Below are 16,635 nucleotides of genomic sequence, written 5' to 3' on the forward strand. Positions count from 1 at the left end.
AATTTGACAGAGCTAAATAAGTCTGAAATACTCCCACCTACGTGGTACATCATTGACCCTGTGTGCAATGCCTGCTGCGCACTAGGCGGCTACGCACTAGGTGGCAACGTGTTGTGCAACAAACCATCCCTTCAGATTAGAATGGATAGCATATTGCGCAATACAGGTACCTGAAGAGTAATGGCTCGTTGGAGGATGGATTATGACTGCACTGGGAGCAATTTTTTTTAAAAGATCGAAGTGCCATGCTTTGCTAGGCAAGCAGGCAAGGTGAAGTGGCTAGGAACACTAGCAGGAAGTTATGTTTTGTGTGCGGAGATATGACCTTTTGCTCATGGCCACATAAGATTTCATTGCTTCTTTGTTTGTTCAGCTAGCTTTAACAATCATCCATATTCTCCAGCATGAAACGCTATAGGCATGTTTTGGCCAGGTGATTCGCGGCCAAAGGGGAAAAATACAGCTGTCAATGCCTGCCTGGCCACACCTAGGATTTAGCGCAAAAGGAATCACAAGGTTATATAGAGGTCAACCAATCTCCATTTGATTTCTAGAAGAAATACTGTCTTAATGTTTGTGTAGTCATATTTCTGCAGGCGTTATGAAAGCTGAAGCACATTGGAGAAATATCGAGTGATTCGCCGGCACTGACGCTAAGACTGAAGTCAGTAGGAACGCTAGCCGATTTGTATACATACCGTGTGCATTTTTGTATACATACCGTGCCATGGAAACATTGTGATACGTGTTATATAACATGTTATATAACACATATCACAATGTTTCCATTGCCTATGTTGAGTTGACATTGATAGAATAGTGAATCACTTTTAGATAGTAAGGTTGCCTATGTTGAGTTGACATTAATAGAATAGTGAATCACTTTTAGATAGTAAGGTTGCCTATGTTGAGTTGACATTGATAGAATAGTGAATCACTTTTAGATAGTAAGGTTGCCTATGTTGAGTTGACATTGATAGAATAGTGAATCACTTTTAGATAGTAAGGTTGCCTATGTTGAGTTGACATTGATAGAATAGTGAATCACTTTTAGATAGTAAGGTTGCCTATGTTGAGTTGACATTAATAGAATAGTGAATCACTTTTAGATAGTAAGGTTGCCTATGTTGAGTTGACATTAATAGAATAGTGAATCACTTTTAGATAGTAAGGTTGCCTATGTTGAGTTGACATTGATAGAATAGTGAATCACTTTTAGATAGTAAGGTTGCCTATGTTGGATTGACATTAATAGAATAGTGAATCACTTTTAGATAGTAAGGTTGCCTATGTTGAGTTGGCATTGATAGAATAGTGAATCACTTTTAGATAGTAAGGTTGCCTATGTTGAGTTGACATTGATAGAATAGTGAATCACTTTTAGATAGTAAGGTTGCCTATGTTGAGTTGACATTGATAGAATAGTGAATCACTTTTAGATAGTAAGGTTGCCTATGTTGAGTTGACATTGATAGAATAGTGAATCACTTTTAGATAGTAAGGTTGCCTATGTTGAGTTGACATTGATAGAATAGTGAATCACTTTTAGATAGTAAGGTTGCCTATGTTGAGGCTCTGCGTCAGTTTTGGCCTTCTATTGTAACGAGGTCCCCTGTTTGTGTCTGCCATCTCGTTTATTGTGAGCAAGAGCTCTAGATGATGGGTGTTCCATTGCTCTGTAGAGTTCTAGTAATGTGTTCAATTCTCTCGTAAGCCTTAACCAACCCAGGAGAAACCCAATAGCTGAAGCTCAACAAAAATATATAAATTTACTGTAGCTGTTTCACTTATGACATTTTCTACAACTACTGATTTGACTAACGGCATCTAAAAGTACCACACCACGGACAGCGTAATGATTAAGTTCAAACTAAGGCCATTATCAATTTCGCACATTTATTGTTTATCATTAAGTGAAGTTTGGTAAGCCAGCTGGTAACTTACACCAGTCTGCCAGCTGGTAACTTACACCAGTCTGCCAGCTAGTAACTTACACCAGTCTACCAGTTGGTAACTTACATCAGTCTACCAGTCGGTAACTTACATCAGTCTGCCGGTTGGTAACTTACATCGGTCTACCAGCTAGTTACTTACACCAGTCTACCAGTTGGTAACTTACACCAGTCTGCCAGCTGGTAACTTACATCAGTCTACCAGTTGGTAACTTATACCAGTCTGCCAGCTAGTAACTTACACCAGTCTACCAGTCGGTAACTTACATCAGTCTACCAGTTGGTAACTTACATCAGTCTACCAGTTGGTAACTTACACCTGTCTACCAGTTGGTAACTTATATCAGTCTACCAGTTGGTAACTTACACCAGTCTACCAGTTGGTAACTTACACCAGTCTGCCAGCTGGTAACTTATACCAGTCTACCAGCTGGTAACTTACACCAGTCTACCAGCTGGTAATTTACACCAGTCTGCCAGCTGGTCATATATTATGGGTAATATGTGAAGTAGGTAAGTCACTACTCTACACATTATACAAATTGAAACACTCCAGTTTGGTTAAAACTGATAAGAATCCCGCGCAAGCTATCAATGTGTCTGTTTCTAATAATCAATCATGCGTCCATTTTAATAGAGTTATTCAGTAGTATTCGTGGCTCATGTATTAGTAATGCTCTTTCTAACATTTTAATAGAGCTATTCGGTAGTATTCGTGGCTCATGTATTAGTAATGCTATTACTAACATTTTAATAGAGTTTTTCAGTAGTATTCGTGGCTCATGTATTAGTAATGCTATTTCTAACATTTTAATAGAGTTTTTCAGTAGTATTCGTGGCTCATGTATTAGTAATGCTCTTTCTAATCAGTTTCTACTGCTAACAAATCCATCCCAATATGTTGCTCACTGCAGACTATAATACATTTGATACAGCAAAATTTATTTTAATTCAACTTTACTGTATTAATTGTACAGTCCTACTTCAGTTTTTGGCAATGATCTGTTTCAAAAGGCTTTTTCACAAAACGAGTTCATGGATTTTAAAACAAATTTTCCTGCTATATGTAACGTAAATAATTATAATTTGTTGAAAAACTAAAAATCATTTTTTGAAGCTTTTCACATTTTTAACACCATAAACTATATATGAGGAGAGACGGCAATATATAGAGCGGGGAGGGCTGGGGTACAGGGGTGCCCAAATACTTTTGCTGGAGGGCCAAACAGGTAACCAGGCCTTATCAGGCGGGCCAGACTTGAATACAGCTGTATATATGTAAATGTATGTGTATTTTAAGTAATGTGTAAGTAAACATATATACATGAACATAAACATGAAAGTAACAAGGTATAACATAATAACATATGTAGGTTTATTCTCAACAAAAATCTACTGTGCAGAAGAAGTATCTGTAATGTTAATGAGACACATGGAAGCGAGTTTGCTTTGCAGCTATTGCTACAATATCTGATTTATCTTTGGTTACTGCTACAGCTAAGAGCTGTTGAGTATGTTCCTCTGTCAGTACACTCCGATACCTACTTTTTTTTATAAATGTCAGCTTTGAAAACATTGATTCACCCAATTAGTTTGTACCAAAGAAAGTAAGTGCACTGCCATATTGCATAGCTTAGGATACTTCTCCTGTACAGCAGATTGCGTTCAGAACCCTCCAATAGTTTGCTCAGCAAATTGAGCTTTAGCCAGTATATCTGCCTTTAAATCACACAGCTTTAATTCTGCCACACCTCTCTGAACATGAGGAAAGTTATCAACTTGGGCTTTCCAAAGCTGATGTGCCTGAAATGGGCACGCAACCAGCTCAATAATGCCATTGATACTGTCGAAGGCAGCAAAGCGATGCTCCATTTCTGAAGAAACATCAATGAGAAAAGCGCGTGCTGCTGTAAGGTCCACAACATCATCACGACCATTGCAAATTCTCTGATGATTGGAAAGTGGTTCATATTACTGTTTATGTCCTCGTAAAAGCAGTGGAGTTTGTCTTTAAAAAATGTTACTGCCTGCCAGAGTTCTACCACATTACGACCTTCACCCTGCAATTTCAAATTTAGGTCATTCAGATGAGCCAAACTGTCTGTCAGAAAAGCCATGTCTCTCAGTGAATGCTCCGATCTGAGGATCTCTAAAAATCGTTCTGCTGCATCTCCTCCAATCTCACTAAAAAACTGCTCAATATGCTGTCTTACAGTCCATACTCTTTGCAAAGCTCTACCCTTACTCAGCCATCTGCAAATATACATTAAAGTACATTGTATATTAAAAATAATTGACAATATTCACAACTTTGCTGAGCTTTTTTACCTCATCATAATGTAATGAAAATAAGTATGTCAAATATAATTCGAAGATAGCGGTGTGGTACTAACCTGACATTGTTGTGTACTAACAATTCATCATACTGAGAATCTGACTCCTGCAGAAGTTTTCTAAGCTGGTGATGTCGTAGAGATGATTTTCATCAGAGAAAGTTTATTAGTTTCATTATGTTCAACATAAGACTTCCATATTCATCTTTCAGTTGTGCACAGAAAATGCTTTCGTGTATGATACAATGAAATTCAATCATCTGAGGATCGTTTTCTTTCAAGCAATTAGTAAAACCAGAATATACACCCACCATAGCTGGGGTGCCATCTGTTGCTACAAAAATTATCTTATGTATTGACACTTTATGGGAGTCCGTGTAAGCCTTGAATGCCTGATATATGTTTTCTCCAGTCGTACGTTCTGTCAGTAGAATAACTGCTGCAAGGTCCTCACTAAACTTGTTGTTGAGATAATACCGAACAAAAAAACTCAGCTGAGCAACATCATTTATGTCAGTACTCTCATCTACTGCAGGGTTGGAAAAAACACGGTTTTTATGGAAAAACCAGGTTTTTTTGGTTTAAAACGGTTTTTATAATTTTACTAACGTTTTTGCAATTTTAAGTCTAATTAACATCACTTACTATAGCTGTATGATTGAGTACTGAACATACATACGTGGAATCATCTGTTAAAGATGGTACTATGGGAGTTGTTATGGGAAAAAAGAAAGAAAACATACGGAAATTTCGGAATGAGTCTTTAATCAAACATGATCGATGAAATACAGAGCAGAAATCTCATGGCATAAAGTAAATATTTTACATACAGTTCTATGTATGAGTGGAAATTTAATCCAAGTGATTAGTCGTGTGGTAGTGTAGAGCAGAGCATAATGCAGATGCATTGCTAGTGTTTGGAGCAGTGGCAGATGACTCAACTTCTATCACCTGGATACTAGCATCTCTGTCTAAGTTGGTGTTGTCAGCTTGACATTTTGCTACGTGAAATTGAAGCCTATCTGCGTGACCTCGCGTTACAACAGCACATCTATTACATTTTGCCTTAGAACATTTGCCTTTTGCAGTTCGAGTGAAAAGCTGTCAAATGGAATCATGTGTGCGAGGCGTATTGGAAATTTGAAACACAACATTAACTTTTAAAAACACAAACCTTGACAAACGGAATTCTAACAATCCAACTACTTTGGCTTTTCTATCTTTTCTCACTGGCCAGACTTGAGAAAGTATGCATTCATTATTAGAGACGATGATTGAATTAGTATATTTCACACGGTTTTTCTATTTCATCATTAAAGAGGTTATTATATCACTTGATAAAAGCAATTGAAAATGAAATTCACTAATTTATTGTTGTGCTAGGATTTCTTGTAGTTTTAACTTGAGCTCTGCCATCAATTTACTAATGTGTCCTAAATAAACTTTCACAGCTGATAATTACATATAATTGCATTTCTATCATGGCACATAAACCACTACGAGCTTAAAATATTATGTTTAAAAAAATAATAATGAAAAAACCACAAAAACCGAGCCAACCCTGATCTTCTGCAACTGAAAATGATTTACAACTGTTCAAGTTATATATCACACCTTCAGTCACATGATTGGCAATAGCTTCTATCCGTTGGACGCACGTATTCCTAGATAGCGGTACTGACTGAACAGCTTGCTGAATATCTAGCTTTTCGGGGTAGAGCGCTTGAACGGCTGAAACCATGCATTCTTTGATCAGTTCACCGTGGCTGTATGGAGCCATTGCCTTGGCAATTTTATAACAAAGCTCATAACCAGCAGTAGCTGCTCTTTGTTGCAAGCTTGTAGCTCCCCTCATCATAGCCATTTGTCCATTAGCCGGCCTTGTTAATCTATCAAGCTGTTCCTGCTTCCTAGCTGTCCCTGGAGGAAAGCTTCTGTCATAGTCAGGATGGTTTTGAGTGTAATGCCTTTTGATATTTGCTACCTTGTTTATAGCGACTGAATTATTGCATATCAAACATAGGTTTCCCTTTTACTTCATGAAAAAAGAATTGTGTAGTCCAGTTTGGATTAAAACGTCGGTTTTCTCTGTCTACCAATCTCTGAGCCATGATTGCTTACGAATTATTTTTTATTTAAAGTCATTAGTCATACAATCAAACAATTTATGCTGAGAAATCCCCTACACTAACGCAAAACTAAACTCTAGTATTGCCGATAATGCTGGTCAGGTGACTTCAGATAACTACCGTACCTTTTGGACTATTAGCCGCTACGTTTTTGCGATGTTTTGAGCCATGTGGCTGATTTAGAGGCTGCGGCTATTCTGCAGTTTTTTTTTTCGTCGATAGGGCGCATTAAATGGCTTCTGTGGTAAATGCGCCTCTAGCGGTGATATAAAAAACGAAACTTTGCCTACTGCGGTACTGTTCCGTTAGGCACTGGGTTAAAAGCGTCGGTTAATACGAAACAGTGCCTAACGGCACTTTTCTGTTTTAACGACCAAAGTTGCTGCCGTGTTAAAAGCACCGTCATAAGTTCTGCGGCATATACAAAAGATGCGGCCTATGTATTGTTTTATTACCGTTTTTTTAAATAAAGCAGATGTGGCCAATATAGAGGTGCGGTTAATAGTCCGAAAAGTACGGTAATAATTACTACTGATACAATAACAATAATACATGGCCAAACAAACTCTTTAAAATTTTCAAAACATTAAAAAAATTAGAACAGCTGGGGGCCTGATAAAACAGCTGGAGGGCCGGATCAGGCCCACGGGCCTCCATTTGGGCACCTGGGATATAGAGCATACCAAATTTTTATACTCTAATAATAGCAGGGGCTAAGCTGAGGGATGTACCCTAGCCTTGTGTCCTCAAATCTTGTGTAAAATCAAAATAATCATTTATTATTATAATAATAGATGATTATTATTACATTAATCAAATGCAAAAGTCATAGAAATAATTTGTGGTTTATGTAAGAAAAAAATCACCCAGTGCATTAATGTTTACAAATCACCAAATATGGTCATATACGCTTCATAACAACAAACTACCCCCACCACCAAAGTCATTCTGTTCACTGTACTGCCCCACCAAGGTCATACTGTTCCCTCTACTGCCCCCACCAAGGTCATACTGTTCACTCTACTGCCCCCACCAAGGTCATACTGTTCACTCTACTGCCCCCACCAAGGTCATACTGTTCACTGTACTGCCCCCACCAAAGTCATGCTGTTCACTGTACTGCCCACCGCCAAGGTCATACTGTTCACTGTACTGCCCCCACCCAGGTCATACTGTTCACTGTACTGCCTCACCAAGGTCATACTGTTCACTGTACTGCCCCCACCAAAGTCATACTGTTCACTGTACTGCCCTCACCAAGGTCATACTGTTCACTGTACTGCCCCCATCAAGGTCATACTGTTCACTGTACTGCCCCCATCAAGGTCATACTGTTCACTGTACTGCCCACCACCAAGGTAATACTGTTCACTGTACTGCCCCCACCAAGGTCATACTGTTCATTGTACTGGCCCCCCAGGCCTTCTGCCTCTCAGAATTGCTCAGCTGGTTATTGTGGACACCCTTAGTATGTTATTGGGGCAACGAATAGATTGCACTAGTGTTTGCTGCTGCCTAGACTGATTTGGCACGGCCATGACCTCAGCTATGTTTATGTTTGGCCTCCAGGGTCTGGGCAGAGCTGAGAACGTACGTGTGGCCATGCCTTGCAAGGAGCTTTGTTCACTTGTCTATCAGGAAAGATGACCCCTAAAGGGTCCCATCCCAACAAGCCTATGAATAATCTCCTACATAGTACTGTATGAAATCATGCACTCTGGATATAAGTTGACACACTTGGAAACTGGCAGTCCAATGAATAGATTTTCTGAAGTTTTTACCGATAGAGTACAGAGGCCATCAAAGATACTTGCACAAAGGTGAACTATTTTTATAGAAAATGAAGTGGAAGCAGCCATGTGGTTTATTGAAAGAGTAGTAATAGGACACATGCCAGTTTACACGCTCTCTACTAAATGGTGTTGAAGTTGGAGGAGCAATTGTCTGGCAGCAGAGACTGTAAACAGAAGTATTTATCTAGAAGGTTCCAAAATTTTGTGGAAGTTCATCTTTAATAAGTGATAGTGGCCTGGGCTTATAACGACTAGTAACAGGATTCGGGGTCTAATAGCTGGTGTGCCCCAAGTGGTCTTAATAAATTGACTAAACTTGACACAAGTGGTTCCTCCTTTGTGATATGTTGGATAAAAGTTGACCTTTGGGCATGCATTTAGGCATTCTTATCAGAAACACTATGTGAGTTCCTCTGTAATATTCTTATCAGGATCACTCTATGTGAGTTCCTTCGTAATTCCAATGACATAAGTAAATTCACTAGCTAATATCCAATGCTTAGGGAACTAACGAGTGCCTTGTATTATTGGTCGAGTGACAACCGAAAGCTTCCTCAGGCCAACAGCTGGCTGACTATCACTAGTGTTAGTCACTGTCACTAGTGTTACATGCTACAAACTTTTGTCATATTTTTTCATATTCATAGCATGTAAATGGTTTCAAACGCCGCATATTTAATTCTTCGAAGTGATTCAAACCTATTCAAGGGGGTATTTTTGAAAACGTATCAACAACGAAGTACTGCGTATGATGTAAACATCAATATTCGTATTATTGCACAATTCTTTGTGATCGAAAGTTGGATTTTCATCATCTTCATTGGTGATGTCCTTACAGCATCCCTATGGAGCTCCGTTTTCAACGCACATGTTTTAAAAATATTCCAAACATTTTAAAAATGTCAAAACATGTGGGAAATCTTTCTTTCAAATTCGGAGCTATTTTCTAAAACAGTGAACGCTCTGTTCTCAGACGAGTTAGTTATCACAATGCTCGACCTAGCCGACCTAGCGGTTGCGTTAAACCTTTTTTTTAAAGATCTACATTTATTTCGAATTTGAAGAAGAAAATTTCCTACACGGTTTGACATTTGACCTTAGACAAATTTTAATAGTGTCAGCCGCGATGTAAAATATGCCCCTCGATGTAGCTAAAAGTTCAACAGGCTAATATAGAAAACGCGAAGTTGTGCGCCAATTTCTTTGTAGCACGTAAACTCGTCAGCTACGATTAATTGGGAGTTGTGCGATCACTCCTGCGCATAATGTAAATTCGTCCTCATTCCTACAGTCAAAACAACAACTTTAGAGCTCAAAAGTTCGTAGCATGTAACACTAGTGATTGTCTCCATAATCTTTCATGTCCGTCTGCAAATTTACATGTCACCCGCAAAATAGAAATAGCGAAAATATGCGAGAGTCAAGAGAGTTTTGTTACTCACAGATTTGGGCCGAATATTTCATGTTTGGTTCCTAGAGGCATAGGCTACTTCCTAGAGGCGTAGGCTACTTCCTAGAGGCGTAGGCTACTTCCTAGAGGCGTAGGCTACTTCCTAGAGGCGTAGGCTACTTCCTAGAGGCGTAGGCTACTTCCTAGAGGCGTAGGCTACTTCCTAGAGGCGTAGGCTACTTCCTAGAGGCGTAGGCTACTTCCTAGAGGCGTAGGCTACTTCCTAGAGGTCTAGGCTACTTCCTAGAGGCGTAGGCTACTTCCTAGAGGTCTAGGCTACTTCCTAGAGGCGTAGGCTACTTCCTAGAGGTCTAGGCTACTTCCTAGAGGCATAGGCTACTTCCTAGAGGCCTAGGCTACTTCCTAGAGGTCTAGGCTACTTCCTAGAGGCGTAGGCTACTTCCTAGAGGCGTAGGCTACTTCCTAGAGGCGTAGGCTACTTCCTAGAGGCGTAGGCTACTTCCTAGAGGTCTAGGCTACTTCCTAGAGGCGTAGGCTACTTTCTAGAGGCGTAGGCTACTTCCTAGAGGTCTAGGCTACTTCCTAGAGGCGTAGGCTACTTCCTAGAGGCGTAGGCTACTTCCTAGAGGCATAGGCTACTTCCTAGAGGCTACTCAGAGGTCCCACATGTATCCCATATGTATACCATGTGTCCGTCCCATATGTACCCCTATGTATTAAGGTACGTATACCGTATGTATCCCATATGTATACTGTAAATTTACGTATGTATACTGTAAATATATGTATGTATACCGTTGTTCATGGGGAAGGACCTTTAGTGTTAGTATATAAAAAGACTAACTTATCATAGCATATCTTATATCCACACACATGTAAACATCCAATTTCTCCGCTCTCAATTCTCCCTAAAGGCGTGGTCACACGAGCACCGAACCGACGTAGGATCGGTTCGGTTCGGAGGCTGGTTCGGTTCGTGGCACATGTCACACGGCCACCGAAGTAACTTCGCTTCTTAGATACCATACGTATAGAGGCAGGACACGGTTTCATTAGTAGTTTTTATGTATTTGAGTTAAATATTTCTATTGTAAACAAAAAACTTTGAGGAACTATTATAAATCATAATTACACAGCAGATTTATCAGAAGATCGTTCGGCTGCTCAAAATAAATCACTCGATACAAATATTTTGCTAACCCTTCCCATCAACATAATTATATTTTTTTTATTAACATATGAATGTTTTTCTATGCTGAGTACATAACAAACAAAAACAGTCTTTATCATAGTACTGTGGGTTTACATAAATAAATCAGTCAACGATAGTTCATCAGGATGAATATGACACATTACTTATATTCTACACGAAAGAAAATCACAACCATTCCCCTACATTTATGCAAAACTTAAGTGCAACATCTTACATTTATGCAACCCAATCACAAGTCCGGGTGAACCTTGTCGTAAATTGCTTCATGTTGTTTATTTAACGAAATAAAAGTATCGTCCCATTTCTTTTTTAACTTTACTCACACGCACGTAAGAAAAAATGTGACGCGTGCTCGCTAGAATTCTAGAATTTTAACCAGCCAATAAGAGCAAGGGTTCGGCACGAAATTTCGAGCAGTACCGAAATAGTTCGCTTCGGCCAGAAATGTCCTCAGCCGAACTTTTTAGAGCTGAAAACGACGTCGTTTTGCGTCATTTAGTTCGGTTCGGTGCCCGTGTGACCACGGCTTTATACGCCTATTCCTGTTTTGGGTAAAATCCATCGTCCGCCTCACAATTGTCTAGTGTATTAGCCTGACAGACATCATTTGTTCATTACGAATTCAACTTCTGTAAAAAATCTGTCGTGTTCTCCTGTGTGTCTGCTTGCGTGTCTGCTCTAGTATTGTACAAATAATTATATACATAGCGGTCACGAGTAAACCTCTCTATAATGGGTACAATTTGAAGGAATGTTGTAATACCAATTATCCCTTATCAGACTAGCTAGGCTCTTTGCTGCAGCCAGGAGAGTGACGTAATGTTGCTAGGATGGCCTACTGGGTGGTTATGGGCCATTTGACTTCTCAGTGACCCATGATTTTGATGATTTCCTTGAGTGATATTTATCGCATGAACTGCGCTGGCCCTATAATCTTATATTATTAGAATCATCATGGCTTACGCCCTCCAACAAACCTAATTATATATCAGTATGATGAAGCTATCCATGCCAATGATAGCAATATTATACATTCAGGTCCTCTGGCTACAAAAAGTTACGAACACTATACAAACGCTTTTTGGTTTATAGTAGTGCTGGGACGATATTACGATATTTCGGTATATCGTCGATATCACTTTCTGATACCGACCGTACCGAGTGCTTTCTGCCCATATCGAAATATCGGATACCGTCGATATTGGACGATATCGACGATAATACAGATACATCGGTTTTTTGACGTCATCGCATTGTTTGCAAACGCACTCGTCCACGAAAAAGCCGCCATCTTTGTAGAAAACTATCGTCATTCTCTTGATTAATACGTAGTATGTTAGTTAGTAATGTTTAATTTTGCTGATAACAAAATAACAAAAAGCCTCTATATTCAGGCATATTATCAAATAAAATGAAACCTGTAAAAGTATCCTGAATGCAAAATAGTAGTGAACAATTCATGTTTAGTTGGAGATTATTGGTGTAAAAATTAAAATAAAATTTACATGAGATGATGACTTAAAATAAGTAATGCAGGATAACTTTTACAAAAATAAATTGATTGATACTATATACAAGAGTTCAGGTTTGAAGAATAGGTCTTCTATGAGTATTGATTATTAATTGTTATTAATAATTTGATGACTATAACATAGCCTGTATCATCTGACTGTTTAAGTATCGTTGATGTTTACATGAATAATAGTATTTTTGATGTTGTTTTGATACTACAATAAAAAATTTGCAAACAAAAGCATAACAAACATAATTAATTGCAGAAGCTTCGTGTTTTTAACGATAGAAGTTCTTCATAAAGATGGCGGACAACGATAGAAAGACGTCACGAAAAACGAAGGATATTCTACTCTACCTATTTGATACCCGATTCTTCAGAGAATTATACCGGTATATAGATTCATTAGGGAGTTGTTCTTTCATGGCAGTTTTTCTGGCAGGTAAGACAACTCCGAATAACATAACCGATATTTTGATATATCGGTTGACTACGCTATCATATCGTACCGAAACGAATTTTTGATATCGTCCCAGCACTAGTTTATAGCAAGACCGCAAAGTTTCAAACATTTCTGAAACCATGTAAAACTTTCTGAATGGCAAAGCATGCTTTGCTTGATGCCGCTCGTTTCATTTCTTCACCTCTTCACCTCTAGCTGTCATCAAAAGCATAAATATGTCGAGAATGGAAACATGTTGAAATTGAATTTGTTTGTGTTGCAAAGGAACATAACACTACTGATTGAAACCATGAGTAGACTGTGTGCATGTGTTAAAGATGTGGTTGCGTCAAATTTGAGTTGATTTTAAAAGAAAGTATTTTTCTTTGTCCATCAGTTGATATGTTGTTTGTTGTGTTAGGCGATCTCATTGTCAAGATATTTGAATATTAAAATCGAAAAGCTTCGATCGCGGTAAAAACGCTCAGGCCAAAAAGACATGCCCAGACTTGCCCAAAATGATGTAAAGCGTGATACAACCTGTCTCTATCTCTCGTATTCACATCGGCTATTGCGATAAAAGTCTAGTCCTACGCGGCTCTATTGGCATATATTTTATCTTGTATTTGCTCGTGTTGACTAGAATAAAATTTTAAATCCAGCTACAGATACATTATTGCCAATGTCTCAAAGGCCTCAAACAAAGAAAATTAAAAACTTGTCATATTGGCTTCTTCTAAATGCTGTGTAAACATCTTAGTACCGACTACCGATTCTACCGGTCTATGATAATTCTGTCAAGCAAACTATGTAGAATAAGGTCTTTGTATCGGCACAATTCCGCCGCTCCCCACACTAACGATATACAACCTCCCAAAAGCCCCGCCCACATTATGCCTGTCGCCTATCCTGGGAATAGGGCTGTATATCATTGCCTGAACCGAAAACTAGTTTCTTACTACCGTAAGTAAAATAAGCGTATTTGAAAAGAATACGTGGCGCAGCCAACTACATCCCTCAAAGTCATGTACATTGCATAGGCGACTGTCAACGTTATCGAGTCATTATTGGTATCAATGTTTAGAAAAAATTCACTGGTCACATTTGATTAGTTGATTCAAGTACTAAACAAATGTTCGAGCTATGCAAAAGTGCCTGTCCATGCAGCTCTGATTGCACTTCAAAAATCCATCTATCAGAAAGATTTCAGCACAGGTATTAATGGGGCTATGATATATTCAATGTTCTGTAACTCATGTTTTGCATTATCTTCAACAATATTATTTTAGTATATAATTTTTACAGGCAAAACAATTTTCATTTCGGCATAAAGCTTTTATTAAAAATATTCATTAAATCGTGGCGACTCACATAGTTTTAGCTGATACAATAGGACAAATTCATCTACTGCAGCAAACTCAAATAAAACATCATGGTTCATGCAGCAAACATTCAAGTGTCTCTTTCCCATTTATGGTAGTATCCACACTGACAAAGCTGCTTCGGCTGGTGCGACCACATAAACATCCTGTAATCAGTAAAACAAATGCAATAAATATGTCATTCATAGATATGTCATTCTAAAGCGTATCTACTGAAAGCTTTGAAGTTGGGATTAGATAGATTGCAGTGTAATTTTAACAATGGATAAGATACTTTTAACAAGGATATTTTTAAAAATCGTCCAGATTTACAATCTGGAGGATATTTTTAAATGTTTAACAAAAGCACAAGTACGCCATGCTAACTATTCGAAGCTTTGGTTCTGGACGTTGAAGATTTGCATTGATCAATCGATTTTCTTCACTTTCTACAAGTGAGAAGTGAACGTCTAAAGTCTCAATCAATCTAATTTACTAGATAAAACTGCCACAGAAAATTTGAAGCAAATATAGCTCGGTGAAATGATGAATTATAAAACGATGATTAGTGATAGCAAAAAGTTATAATTTTATTAATTAGTACATGTATTAATGAGTACTAAAAATACTACCTTTAGTATAATCATCAATCTAAGCCATTGTATTGCTAGATGCTATGGATTAAAAAGAAGCCGTAAAGAACTCACTGTACATACGTATCTCGCACGTGCAGGAAATTACATTATAACTTAAAACAGGGAAATATAATCTTAATGTAAACTCAACAGTATATCTATAAGAAAGTAAAAGATAAATTTACCTCCGATCTCCTATCTTCCTCCGTAGCACTTTAACTACCTGATGCCCAGAAAACTCGGAGTCACCTCCGCAGTAACTTTACAGCAATTTTTAAAACTGTTGTTCGTCAATAAAACATGTCAATCGAGTAATTCATTAAAGTAGCGATGTTAATTAATTTAGTAAATATCGATGTCCATGCGATTTAATAATAGAGTAAAATCCCTAAATTTGAAATCACAGACAACTCGTACGAGTGATAAGATTTATTTGGTTATTACATTTGGTTATTGTTTTGTCACGTGATGTTCTCACGTGAATTGAAAGGCCAATAAAAGGCTCAATATAAAACTTCTCGTAGCACTAGTTTATGACAAAGACTTCGGGTTTTACCGAAGACCCCGTATCAAATATAGATGCTAGCTACTTCACAGTTTTGTTTCGGCCTGATCTAATCGGTTAGTCGTAATCTGATCATGTGACCCAATACTTCGCAAATAATTTCTGCAGCACTTTTCGATTATCACAGTTGACCAACAGGCTCGTCATGATTATCAGACAATTGTATGTACTCCTTCAAGCTAAGGCTAAGAAATTAAACGAAATTTTACGATAAGTTATGAGATATCAGTGCTAAAAGTGACAGCATTACAATGACGATAAAACAGACGCGTAAGAACAATAGACATGGTTTTATTGAATGCGACAAGTATATTTGTGAAAATATTTCGACGAATGAGGTTGCATGAAAGTGTAAACAGAAACTATCTTGTAACAACTACGTCCCATTTGAACCATTTCGGAAAGAGAATCAAAACTACGGCGGTATCGTGTGGCTGCGATTAACTGTTCGTTTTTTAGCTTTTAAGAGCTTGTAATCACATTTCCACATATTTTGCACTTACAACACAACAGCGTAAGACATGGTGAATCTTTTCATACCAAATAACTGTAATGTGAATTTTCTTGCAATTCAACCTTTAATGATATAGACAATCCATCAGGGTATATTAATAGCAACCAACACAGCCTATCACATTTTCTCACGTGGACATTTATGTTAGTAATCACCTATACTAATTAAAAGCATCATATTAATTTAGTTCATCTGTTATTTATTTTCCAAATTACTATCTGAAGTAATAACTTTCTTTGTTCTAGTAAAATTTAGTATGTTGAAGGTCAAGGTGTTTGAATATTGATTATTGCACTGGAGAAACTAAGTATGTGTATACAGCAGTATAAAATTATTTTGGTTTTAATGATGATAGAAATATGATGCACAAGTATAAGTATTAATTCATCAGCAACCTCGCAGGAAAGACAACTCCTGTTAAGTTACCTGTTGTATGCAACGCAAGCTGAGCGGGATCTATTCAGAATCCTGTGTCAGTATATTACTATGGATTATGTAATAAGGAATGATGCTGGCAGCAAACGATGAGTCATCTATATTGTTCGAGCTATGAGTCATCTGTATTGTTCGAGTTATGAGTCATCTGTATTGTTCGAGATAAGAGTCATCTATATTGTTTGAGTTATGAGTCATCTATATTGTTCGAGATATGAGTCATCTATATTGTTCGAGTTATGAGTCATCTATATTGTTCGAGATATGAGTCATCTGTATTGTTTGAGTTATGAGTCATCTATATTGTTCGAGATAAGAGTCATCTATATTGTTCGAGTT

At 37.9% G+C, this 16,635-nt stretch overlaps 1 protein-coding gene across 3 annotated transcripts in view; it reads left to right on the plus strand.

Moving 5' to 3' along the window:
* LOC137405884 (Krueppel-like factor 6) overlaps positions 1–16,635 on the plus strand; it is a 118,132-nt gene that overhangs the window by 73,582 nt on the left and 27,915 nt on the right. The window lies entirely within an intron of this gene.

Source organism: Watersipora subatra, chromosome 10, assembly GCF_963576615.1.
Source record: "Watersipora subatra chromosome 10, tzWatSuba1.1, whole genome shotgun sequence".
In the NCBI taxonomy this organism is placed as follows: Eukaryota; Metazoa; Bryozoa; class Gymnolaemata; order Cheilostomatida; family Watersiporidae; genus Watersipora; species Watersipora subatra.